This window comes from Heloderma suspectum, chromosome 9 (assembly GCF_057233095.1).
Source record: "Heloderma suspectum isolate Gila_16-S chromosome 9, 16-S_ref, whole genome shotgun sequence".
NCBI classification, from domain to species: Eukaryota; Metazoa; Chordata; class Lepidosauria; order Squamata; family Helodermatidae; genus Heloderma; species Heloderma suspectum.
In genome coordinates this window covers 33,360,464-33,373,388 of record NC_139466.1, presented here as the reverse complement: position 1 = coordinate 33,373,388, position 12,925 = coordinate 33,360,464, and positions in this window count along the sequence as shown.

Genomic DNA, 12,925 nt, shown 5'->3' with positions numbered 1-12,925 from the left:
CCCCTGCTTAGAGTCTGAATCAGCTGCGTAGCCATGGGTGAAGACAAAACTCACTTGAGTAGTGGGTTAAGAACAGACTTTTACTGGAGATATAACAAACTTACATCTCAAGGTCTTCAGCAAAGGAGATTGTTACCTTGTCGCGGTGCTGGAGCTTGAGCACCTCAATGACGTTGTGAGCTAAACTGTGAAGGGACACCCAAGATGGGAAGGTCATGGCAGAGAGGTCAGACTAAATACGATCCCTGTGGAAGGAAACAGCAACCCACCCCAGTATTCTTGCCATGAAAACTAAATGGATCAGTACAACCAGAGATATGTCGGTATACCATCAGAAGATGGGACTCCCAGGTCGGAAGATGGTCAAAATGCTACTTGGGAGGAACAGAGGATAAGTTCAACTAGCCCCAGGTGTGATGACGCAGCAAGCTCAAAGCCGAAAGGACGGCTAGCAGCCGATGGTGCTGGTGGTGAACGACGAATCCGATGTTCTAAAGATCAACAAACCATAGGAACCTGGAATGTAAGATCTATGAGCCAGGGCAAATTGGATGTGGTTATTGGGAATGTCAGAGAATTCTGCCACAGATCTCGGTGAGGCCGAATGCCAGTGCATTCGCCCCCCCGAACTCCGTGGCAGAACGGCCTGCCACTAGGGATGTACGAAAGTCACTTACCTTGTCCCGCAGCTTTTTTCGCGGTGGGGGGGAGGCATTTCGCTTCTCCCCCCGAAGTTCATGCGGGGGGGGTGTCTTCCCACCTCGCCCGGCCGAAATTCAGGCCGGGGGGGAGGCTTCCCGCCTCGCCCGGCCGAAATTCAGGCCGGGGAGAAGCGCCCCGTCTCCCTGGCCGCGAACTTCAAAAGAAGAGTAAAACAAAAACAAAACCGCCCCTGTGATAGGCTACGTAACGATTAATGTAGCCTATCATGGCTAGATTTCCAAATTCAGCTGTGATAGGCTACGTTAATCGTCACGTAGCCTATCACGGGTGACTTTAAAAAAAAAAAAGTGCGTACGCTAATGGCGGCCCCATAGGGAGCTGCCATTCACGTTCCTTATTTGTTCCCTGTAGTCTACGTAAAGATTTACGTAGACTACGGCGAAAATAAGGGCAACGCAAATAGAGTTCCCTTATTTTCGCCGTAGTCTACGTAAATCTTTACGTAGACTACAGGGACCAAATCTAGCCGTGATAGGCTACGTTAATCGTTACGTAGCCTATCACAGGGGCGTTTTTTTTTTTTTACTTTTCTTGTAATGGCAGCGGCGGCAGCCGGTCAAAAGACCGGCTGCCACCCCCGCCCCTGACGAAGACCTGCCGAACCGCCGCCGGGACCCTCCGCCGGGAGCGACATTCGTAAAAGGTAAGTCCCATCCCGGGACTTTTTTTTGCCAAGACAACTCACTGTGCATAACAAACACTGTCTTCCAACAACCTAAGAGACGACTTTATACATGGACTTCACCAGACGGTTGACATCGAAATCAGATTGACTACATCTTTTGTAGCCAAAGGTGGCGGACATCTATGCAGTCGGTAAAAACAAGACCTGGAGCTGATTATGGTTCAGATCACGAACTTCTTATTGCACAATTTAGAATCAGACTAAAGAGAACAGGGAAGACCCACAGATCAGTTAGATATGAGCTCACTAATATTCCGCGTGAATATGCAGTGGAGGTGAAGAATAGATTTAAGGGACTAGATTTAGTAGATAGGGTCCCGGAAGAACTATGGACAGAAGTTTGCAACATTGTTCAGGAGGCAGCAACAAAAAACATCCCAAAGAAAAAGAAAACCAAGAAAGCAAGATGGCTGTCTGCTGAGACACTGGAAGCAGCCCAAGAAAGAAGGAAAGGCAACAGTGACAGGTGGAGATATGCCCAATTAAATGCAAAATTCCAGAGGTTAGCCAGAAGAGATAAGGAATTATGTTTAAACAAGCAATGCGCGGAAGTGGAAGAAGGCATGTTATTTGGGCACGTGTAGTCTACGTAAACATTTACGTAGACAATGGCGAAAATAAGGGCAACACAAATAGCGTTGCCGTTATTTTTGCCGTAGTCTACGTAAATTTTTATGTAGACTACACGTGCCCAAATAAGGAACGCAAATGTAGGGATGGCGGAGAATTTCTCCACGAATCTCGGGGAGGCCGAATGCCAACGTATTCGACCCCCCGAAATTGGTGGTGAAATTCTCCGCCCCCCCCAGGATGGGACTTACCTCCCTCGAATGTCCCTCTCGGTGGCGGGTCCCAGCGGCGGGTCCCGGCGGTGGTTCAGCGGCGGTTTGGTGGGGACGGGGATGGCAGCCGGTCTTCCGACCAGCTGCTGCCGCCGCCATTACAAAGTGAATGTAAAAAAAAAAAAAAACAGACGTGATAGGCTACGTAACGATTTACGTAGCCTATCACGTCTAGATTTCCAAAGTCAGCCGTGATAGGCTAAGTAAATCATTATGTAGCCTATCATGGGTGACTTTGAAAAAAAAATGCGTATGCAAATGGCGGCGCCCACGGGCGCCGCCTTTTGCGTTCCTTATTTGGGCCCGGGTTGCCCTTATTTGCCGGGTTGCCGGGTTGCCCTTATAAGCGTTGCCCTTACTTTCGCCATAGTCTATGTAAATCTTTACATAGACTACCCGGGCCCAAATAAGGAACGCAAACGGCGGCGCCCATGGGCGCCGCCATTTGCATACGTGCTTTTTTTTTTTCAAAGTCACCCGTGATAGGCTACGTGACAATTTACGTAGCCTATCACGGCTGACTTTGGAAATCTAGCCGTGATACGCTACGTAAATCGTTATGTAGCCTATCACGTCTGTGTTTTGTTTTGTTTTTACTTTACTTTTGTATTTCGCGGCCGGGGAGACGGGGCGCTTCTTCCCGGCCTTAATTTTGGCTGGGCGAGGCGGGGCGCCTCCCCCCCCGGCCTGAATTTTGGCCAGGCGAGGCGGGTCGCCTCCCCCCCCAGCCTGAACTTCGGGGGGAGAACCGAAGCGCCTCCCCCCCACCGCGAGGCAAGCTGCGGGACCAGGTAAGTGACTTTCGTACATCCCTACGCAAATGGCGGCGCCCATGGGCGCCGCCATTTGCATACGCGCTTTCCCCCCCCAAAGTCAGCCGTGATAGGCTGCGTAAGGATTTACGTAGCCTATCACGGCTGACTGCAGGGACGCAAACGGCGGCGGCTATGGCCACCGCCATTTGCATCCCGGCAGGGGAAGAGATTCGCGGCCGGAGGGATGGGGCGCCTCCCCCCCGGCCAGAATTTCGGCTGGAGGGATGGGGCGCCTCCCCCCCAGCCAGAATTTTGGTGCGGAGGGATGGGGTGCCTCCCACCCCACCCAGAATTTCGGGGGGAGGGATGGAGTGCCTCCTCCCCACCACGAAGCAAGCTGCAGGATAAGGTAAGGGACTTTCGTCCATCCCTAGGTTGAATGGGCCTTAAGAAGCATTGCTAATAACAAGGCAGCAGGAGATGATGGTATCCCAGCTGAATGGTTTAAAATCTTGCAAGATGATGCTGTCAAGGTGATGCATGCCATATGCCAGCAAATTTGGAAAACACAAGAATGGCCAACTGATTGGAAAAAATCAACCTATATCCCCATACCAAAAAAAGGAAGCGCCAAAGAATGTTCAAACTATCGAACAGTGGCACTCATTTCACATGCCAGTAAGGTAATGCTCATGATCTTGCAAGGTAGACTGCAGCAATTCATGGAACGAGAATTGCCAGATGTACAAGCTGGGTTTAGAAAAGGCAGAGGAATTAGAGACCAAGTTGCCAATATCCGCTGGATAATGGAGAAAGCCAGGGAGTTTCAGAAAAAAAAAAATCTATTTCTGTTTTATTGACTCTTCTAAAGCCTTTGACTTTGATCATAACGAATTGTGGCAAGTTCTTGGTGGTATGGGGATCCCAAGTCATCTTGTCTGCCTCCTGAGGAATCTGTATAATGACCAAGTAGCAACGGTAAGAACAGACCATGGAACAACGGACTGGTTTAGGATTGAGAAAGGAGTACGGCAAGGTTGTATACTCTCACCCTACCTATTCAACCTGTACACAGAACACATCATGCGACGTGCTGGGCTTGATGAAGCCAAGGCTGGAGTTAAAATCGCTGGAAAAAACATTAACAATCTCCAATATGCAGAAGATACCACTTTGATGGCTGAACATGAGGAGGAGCTGAGGAACCTTATGATGAAGGTGAAAGAAGAAAGTGCAAAAGCTAGGTTGCAGTTAAACCTAAAAAACAAAACAAAAACAAGATTATGGCAACCAGCTTGATTGAGAACTGGCAAATAGAAGGAGAAAACGTGGAGGCAGTGACAGACTTTGCCTTTCTAGGCGCAAAGATTACTGCAGATGCTGACTGCAGCCAGGAAATCAGAAGACATTTACTTCTTGGGAGGACAGCAATGACAAATCTTGATAAAATAGTGAAGAGCAGAGACATCACACTGACAACAAAGGTCCGCATAGTGAAAGCAATGGTATTCCCCATAGTAACCTATGGCTGTGAGAGCTGGACCGTAAGGAAGGCTGAGCGAAGGAAGATAGATGCTTTTGAACTGTGGTGCTGGAGGAAAATTCTGAGAGTGCCTTGGACTGCCAGATGATCAAACCAGTCCATACTCCAGGAAAGAAAGCCAGACTGCTCACTTGAGGGAATGTTCTTAAAGGCAAAACTGAAGTACTTTGGCCACATCATGAGAAGACAGGATACCCTGCAGAAGATGCTGATGCTAGGGAAAGTGGAAGGCAAAAGGAAGAGGGGCCGACGAAGAGCTACATGGATGGATGATGTTCTGGAGGTGACGGACTCGACCTTGGGGGAGCTGGGGGTGGCGATGGCCGACAGGAAGCTCTGGTGTGGACTGGTCCATGAAGTCACGAAGAGTTGGAAGCGACTGACCAAATAAACAATAACACATCTCAAGGTAAGTTAGCTGAGGTCAGCCTCATGGTCAGCCCTATTACTTGCAGGAGATAGAAGGAAGAAGATAGAAAAGCAGAGGGATGAGACAAGGAAAAGGCGGAATGACCTCCCAGAGATCCCTTCCCATCTCACTCAGGTACATATTAACTCTTTAAGTTCAGGTGAAGTGACTCATGGCCCTAGTCCCACCAACACTGCCCACCCCCGGCCCCCTACTTAGCATTATTTCTGATATCTTCTCAACCCACCCTGATATGTTAGAATTAAGTTCCCAGAATGAAGCTGGATTTAAGTTCTCCATTTTACTTGAGAAGGAAATGTTTTTGCAGGCAGCTCACTTCGGGAAAATTAAAGAGAGGACATAAAAGCAAAGCAGATTCACATTTAAAGTGCTTTCTAAAAAAAAAGAAAAAAGCCTAAGAAGCATAAAGTATGTGGGAGTCTTCAGTAATAGTCAATCATGCATGTCACCTACATTACACCATGTAAGTCACTTTAAAAAGTTTTTAATCTTCTATATTGCCACCTAACTCAGAGTGCCACCTGTTTTCCTTCAATCAGAAACATTATGATGGCTAAATATAATACTGTTCCACTGGAAATCAAGCACCACAAAAATACAGTAAACTTGGCAAGTATCCTACTTGCACTGAAAAAAAAAATGTTGTAAGCTAGTGGAGGGCGTTGTTGGTTCAGTTCAGCAATGGACTCAACCAAGCTACCTTCCAAACGATTGAAAAAAGAGAATATATATTTTGAAACCCAGTTCCAAGATACTTACCCAATCAGCATAATGATCTGGGCCAAAGAAGAATTTTCAAAGAAAATGACTCCAGGGATGTTTGAGGAATTCAGTCTTAGCAAATTCTTATACAAAATGAACGGATCTGGACTTCTCAGATGAATGTGTGGATTGAAACATAGCTATCTTCCAAATTGTATTGTTTGGGTGTTGCAACATAGGTCTCGACAGTTCTGGTGTATCTCTAGTTTTAGAGAAAATAGCCATTTTTAAAAAAAATCAGATTAATGATGAAATGGAAAGGAATTCTGGATAAACATGTGCAAAAGTGATATGAACCTGAATACAGAGGCTCATCCATCCCTAATAGCATTTATTCCATAATGTGGCCAGTATTATGAGTTTGAATTCTAGTGTCCTGCTGAAAATGTCTTCCACATTTTAGACATTTTTTATTTAATTTAATAGAAAAGAAATTGCTTTCAAAAAGATATTCAATGTTGAAGGAATTCCAGAAAAATTCTCATGGGTTGGGTTGGGTTTTCTTGTGCTTACTTTACTTAGGAGGTGACTGAGGAGTGTGTGTGAGTGATCAGGCTTAGAGGTCCAGGTTTGTTTGTTTTTTGTTGGGACGGGGTACCGTATCGCTGAGAGGAGTAGTTTCATTTGCTTGGCTAAGTTTTAAACACTAACTTGCATTTTGCAACTTTTATTTTCTTTTAAGGCATTTTGTATCACATTCACTCGACTCTATTGTGTAAATACCCATAGTTGTGATTTCTTGCTTTAAATTTACCAGTAAACTGTTGTTGTTAAACCCCAAGTGTCTGGTGTGTCAACACCCCCCCCACACACACACGTTTACAGCAGAAACCCCACATTATTGAGAAGGGGAAGTTAAAAGAGGGAAGGTGTTACTCTTAAGGAGGCAAGAGATCATTGAGTTGCTCAGGGGGTTGAGGTCAAAAGGCGGGCCCTAACAGTCCTGTTTTTCATTGTACAGTCATCTCTCTGGCAGCCTGTAGTCTCCTTGACTTCCCACACTCCAATTAAAGCCCGGGGAAGACATCACAAGGGACTTCCTTCCATAGGACTTTTCTAGATCAGTAAGTGCAGGCAGCCTGGAAGGCTGCAAAGCAATGGATAAATGTGTAACAGAAGAAATACAACATAGACACAACTCCATTGGTTGCCTTGCAATGATTAGGTAAGCTCAAAAACACTATAAAATAAATTGTTGTTGTTGTTGTTGTTATATTCAGGAAATTGGAGGACAGAATCTGGCTAAGCACTAGCTCCATATGGATACATTCAGTGAAATTGTCCTCCCAGTTTCTATGTCCATAAACAGGTTGGAGAATTTTGAGAGGCCATTTGTGTACAGCTTTACTATCAACCGTGCAATACCTGTCTTACAGTGGAAACAATAAAATAATGAGGCAGCAGCACTGGTTGAGAAGTGTCTTGGGACGCAATCCTACACATGTTTAGACAGAAAAAAGTCCCAAAACTCCCTGCATTCCCCAGCCAATCAATGAGGGGAATTGTAAGACTTTTTTTTTTTCTTCTCCTGCCAAAATGCAGGGGACAAAGCTAGTGCAACAACATCCCGCACCCAATGGGAGATCATGAGGCTTGAATTAAAAGGAACCTCACAAATAGAGAGTAAACATAACAACAATGTAAGTGGTGCACATCCTCCACTCATAGGCTAGGAATTGGCGAACCCCTTGTGTACACCACGAGATCATCAGTTGGCCTTGTGGAAGTCACAATCTCCAAGCCTCAGCCCCCCATCTCCATCAAGGGGAATCATACTGTAATTCTTTCCTACTTTCATTTATAGGGTTGTTGTAAGGATGATAAGATAATGCATGTGCTTGAAGAACACTCCAAAACACTTCATAAATGCAAACTATTGCAATTAATTAAAAAAACTACTTAAAAAGAGCAATTTATTCCATCTAAATGACATATTTAAAGTATTGAGAAATCCAGAAATTGTTCTATCTTTAGCTAATGCCTCTATAGAGGAGGAGGGGTTTGATATTTAAAACCATCTTTCTGTGGCATAATCTAACAATTTTAGATAAACTCTGTTGTTAATTGTCAGGTAAAAACCATTAAAACTAATTACTACAAATTCTTCACAGACCCCTGTATGGATAACACATAAGGCAGTAAACCACTGTCAAAAACAAAATCCTTTGCAGGTGAAAGGAGGGGGGAGGGATAAAGAGACAAGACACAAGTAGATGGTATAAAACATGGGCCACATCTATTAAAATTGATCAGGTCTGCGAAGGGAAACCTAGGCAGGCAACTTCTCAAAGCCGGCGACTACCTGGCATTATATCGGGCAAGACATCTGATGCCTGTAGTGTGCCCTTCTTGTTCGCCACCCTACAGGACTACCCAGTTCTTGAGACGGGAGGCCTTCCCTTGTCTCACACACACCCCTCGAGCAGCAAAACTCTGAGTGGGTGAGGAGAGTTGGCCTCAAAGGCAATCCTTATCTTCCAACAGGGGCCACAGAACCCTGAACTGGAAGCCTCAGGCATTATCAGTCATTGGAAATGTTGCCTAGAATGCTCCCCAGCTGTATTCCCCACCCAAGGTGCCCGCAGATACCTGGCTATTTAGGAAATGTGACCAAATCACCTAAGTATTTAAATCAGACCAGAACAACCTGAAATCAGCTCCCAACCCCATTTACAGTGTGAAGAAGGCAAAAGGACATATAGCCAAGTCCATTCTGACTATGACCCACAAATAACTACTTGGACCCTGAAAGGACCACCAGAAAAGCCCACACTGGCTATGGGGCGGGAGGGAGCCATGTTTTGAAGAGGGTGAGAGGGAGGGGCCAAGGAGCCTAAGTTGACTGGTAAGCCCCTCCCCGGTGGTGCTCACCCATCTCCCCCCGCCACATGCCATTGGCTTCAAACGCCAATGGCGTTCACCCATGCAAACATCAGTGATGTTCACACATCTCTTCAAATGCCAGTGACGTTCACCCATCTCTTCCCCACCCACAAAATCCTCCCCGCAGCCAAGCAAGCTGGACACAAGGGAAGGGACTTCCTTGAAAAGTTAAGACTGTCTGATTCTACACTCAATTGCATGAACTGATCCACACTGAGCTGGGGAAGTAGTGGGCTGAGACTGGGGTCAACATAAAAACCAGCACTTTTTCTGAACCCTGGAGTGTGTGAAATACCATCAATATGTTTCACAAGGAATTTCACTTATCATTGGATAAGTCAGCCAGGGACTTTCTCACTACCTGATGTAGGCTTGTTGTGAAGGTAGAATTGTATGAACCTCATCCTCAGGATGCAAGTCCTTAAAGGGATGATTTGCACATCAGTAGGGTGGCATTCTCTCAGGAATGCTGTGGTGGCATCCTGCATTGTGCAGAAGGTTGGACTAGATTTGTGATCTCCAACAAGGTGCCTATTGGTGCTACTGTGTCCACTCCACAGACACCCCTTTTGGTGTCCACCAGGCTCCCTGCCCCTCTTGACCTTCATCTTATATTCTTTCAGATTTTCTTTTCAACTTGGAAGCTGGCCTACTGCAAAGTGAGGCACTGGCCTACAGAACCATCTTTCTTTCCAAGACATGTGGGCCCAATAGTCTTTCTCAGGAAATAAAAATGGTGAGTGGCTGCACACTTGATTTCAAAGTGTGCCAACCCACTCAGAAAACAATCAAACACCCAGGAACAACAACTCTGCCTTGTACTCAGTTTCTTGATCATTTCACTTGTCTCCGAGCCTTATCAGTTTGCCTTCTGTTCTGTGAAATGGTATTGCAGCAGAAAACTATGGGTTCAAAAGAGCAACTCTGTGTTCAGGAATTCACATCCCAGCTCTGCCTTGTACTTAGGTTCACGGGCAAGTTACTTTTACTTTTCATTTCAGCCATTTGCCTCCTGGGAAATGGGTGCTTTGTGATTAACCATGCCTCTCATGGCAGCCATATTGTGAGAGCATCCAAGACATTCTCAAGATTGCAAATGTGCCCACTGATCCAAAAAGGATGGGGAGCCCTGGACTAGATGAACCCTCAGGTCTTTTCAAACTCAGTGGTTCTATGAAACCAGAAGAGCAATGGAAGAATGGAATAGAGGAGATCCAACCATCCCAAACAATCCCTAGCCCAAACTTATCCTGAAAGTTGCAAATCTTAGCAAAATCCCACCATATTCTAATTGTGCTAGTTACATTAATGGTACCATTTGAGGTCTTTCTGGTAACAATTTATTCTTCTCATCCTCAGTCTGCCTGACTGTTTGGGTGACAAATTGCCCTTGTTACATACAGGAGAGGTTCAAATTCATTGATATTCATGAAGTGCTTGTCAAAGGAGCCAGCATTTGCCTTTGTCATGATGAAGGAATATGTTCCCATTCAGTAATGGAATGGGCAGAGGAGATTTGAAACCAAGCAGTCATGAGCAATTTATTAGAGCAAAGCAAAACTCCCGCCGCTTAACCTGATTTTCTCCCACAACAAAGGCACAACCCATGCAGATGCAAACTTCCTTGCATTTCAAGGAAGTTCCACAATGGACCAATAAGCCTCTTAACAAGATTGAATTTGCTATTGTGTACGTTACAAGCTGAACAAACAGAGATTGGGCAAGTTTCTGTTCATTCGTGTGCTGCTTAAAAAAAAATAATGAAACAAATACCAGTTTAATATAAATGGAAATGAGGGCGATATTAGTGTGAACATAAATCTTGATCTATTGTAACCTAATAATGAAAGCCATACTTTTTAAGAGCCTGGATAAATGGCTCGAACCACCATTTTTAGAGTCTGGCTCACTTCTATTTTTAACTAAGGTTTGCTTACTTTTTTCTTTGTGTGCCAGAACTTCAAGAAATGGCAGAATTTATAGGAAAATTTCAAAAGTGAGCAAGATTACTTTGCTTTGTCAGCTGTCATACATTGCAGGACTATTGTATATAAGTAAAAGAACAATAAGAAACTTATCTGTAAGGTCATAAATGCATTTTTTCAATGGTTGATATGCTGTCACTTTATATTTTTATAACCTTTAAGTGATTATGGGATGACAGCTAATGACAGTCATCGAGCCATTTGACCTTTTCTATATGGCAAAATGCTAGCATGGTTACAATACTTGGACGCTGGCTGCAATTTCATACTGATTTTTGCAAGTTATTTATGCAAAGTGAATACACTAAAATTCACTGTATGTTTGGAGAGTTCATTTACATCTAGCAGGCATTCTGCTGCAAGGTTTTGGAATGATCATTTATAGGGTAGTCAGTATTATTCATACTACAAGTGGGACCTGATACAAAATATTGCAGTAGAGTGCTTCAGGATTCCATCATTCCAGCCAGCCATGTGCTTTCCACTGTACTCCATTCCATTCTTCCTCTCATCCAATTTTCTTTTCTGTGTCCCCCCCCCCACTGCAAAAGTCAGGCAAAATTCCATGGGGACTGTTTGGGGGATTCTCCCCTCCCCTCAAGGGTCCCCCCCCCAAGTTTTTTGTAGTTTTGCCAACATTAGTTCTCCACTGAGTCTCCTGATACACCTCTTATGTGGAGGTGAAGCGATCTTGGCTACAGCTCCTACAAATGGATCAGCACTCTCACCTGAACATCGGAAATAGGGAGAATAATTTTGAAAAGTCTTCACAGTTTTCTGGGTATGGCAGGCCTGCTTGACGGACCAAGATGATCAGAACTGCATATCATTCACCTAGATTCTAAATCTTTAAACCCCAGTTCATTTCACAAGCAGTCTTGCTGCTTTTTATGCAAGAGATGCTTGGCAAAACTGCCTTTGGATGCCCTTGTTATTAGATATCAGTTGTTTAGCATGAAGCATTCTTTAATCAAATCACTCATAAAATCGTAGAATCCCAGGGCCAGAAGGAACCAAAATTAATCTAATCCAACCCCTGCTATGAGGCTGGGCAGAACAACCAGGAAGATCCACATCTGCAACACAAATATAGGGGTGAAGAATGTTTGTCTTTTGGCTTGTTTGTTTCATTACCCTATTCGTTTTCATTATCATGGATTTTATTCATTTCCATATTCATTGATAAGAAATCATACTTGTTTTATTACGCAGCTGTGATGGCATACCATTCACATGAACTTACCCTGAGTTCACTCTTCCCTTCAGTTTGCACTAGCATCCACAGCCTTCTTCACACATTACACTCATCTAAGGACCAGCAGTGAGGCCCCACTCCTCCGCAATGCATGAATGTCATGCATGCATGCAATGTGTGAATAGGGCTCTCCCTGTTTCTTTCATCCACATTCCTTTGCAACATGCTGTCTGCATCACATGTACCCAGACATGCATACACACTGACTATTCCTACTTAGCAGGAACAGTTCCTATTATCTGGTCCCGGTTCCTGCAAAGTCACTGTCCCTGATACGTATCATTTCCTATTATCTAGTCCTGGTTTCTGCAAAGTCAGTCTCCCTGATACATATCCGTTCCTATTACCTAGTCCCGGTTCCTGCAAAGTCACTCTCCCTGATATGTATCAGTTCCTATTATCTGGTCCCGGTTCCTGCAAAGTCACTGTCCCTGATATGTATCAGTTCCTATTATCTGGTCCCAGTTCCTGCAAAGTCACTGTCCCTGATATGTATCAGTTCCTATTATCTGGTCCCGCTTCCTGCAAAGTCACTGTCCCTGATATATATCCCTTCCTATTATCTAGTCCTAGTTCCTGCAAAGTCACTGTCCCTGATATATATCTATTCCTTTTACCTAGTCCCGGTTCCTGCAAAGTCACTGTCCCTGATATATATATATATATATATATATATATATATACATACACATATATAGCGCTGCATCAAACATTTCTCCTACCTTTGTTTTTTGTTTTGATTTTTTCCTGACCATTGGCAGTCAATTTGGTAGAAAAGAAACGGCTTTCAAAAAGAAATTGAACAGTGAAGAGATTTCAGAGAAATTCTCATGGGCTGGGTTTGGGTTTCTGGTGCTTACCTTGCTTAGGCGGTGGGCGGCTGAGGAGTGTCCCCAAGTGTCCTTTTTTCATTGCGCAATCATTTCACTGGCAGTCTGTGGCCTCCTCAGCTTCTCACACTTCAGTTAAAGATAAGGGGAAGGCATCATGGGGTAATTCCTCCCATAGGGCCTTTACAGAGCAATGATTAGGTAAGCTCGACAACACCAGGAAAATACATTA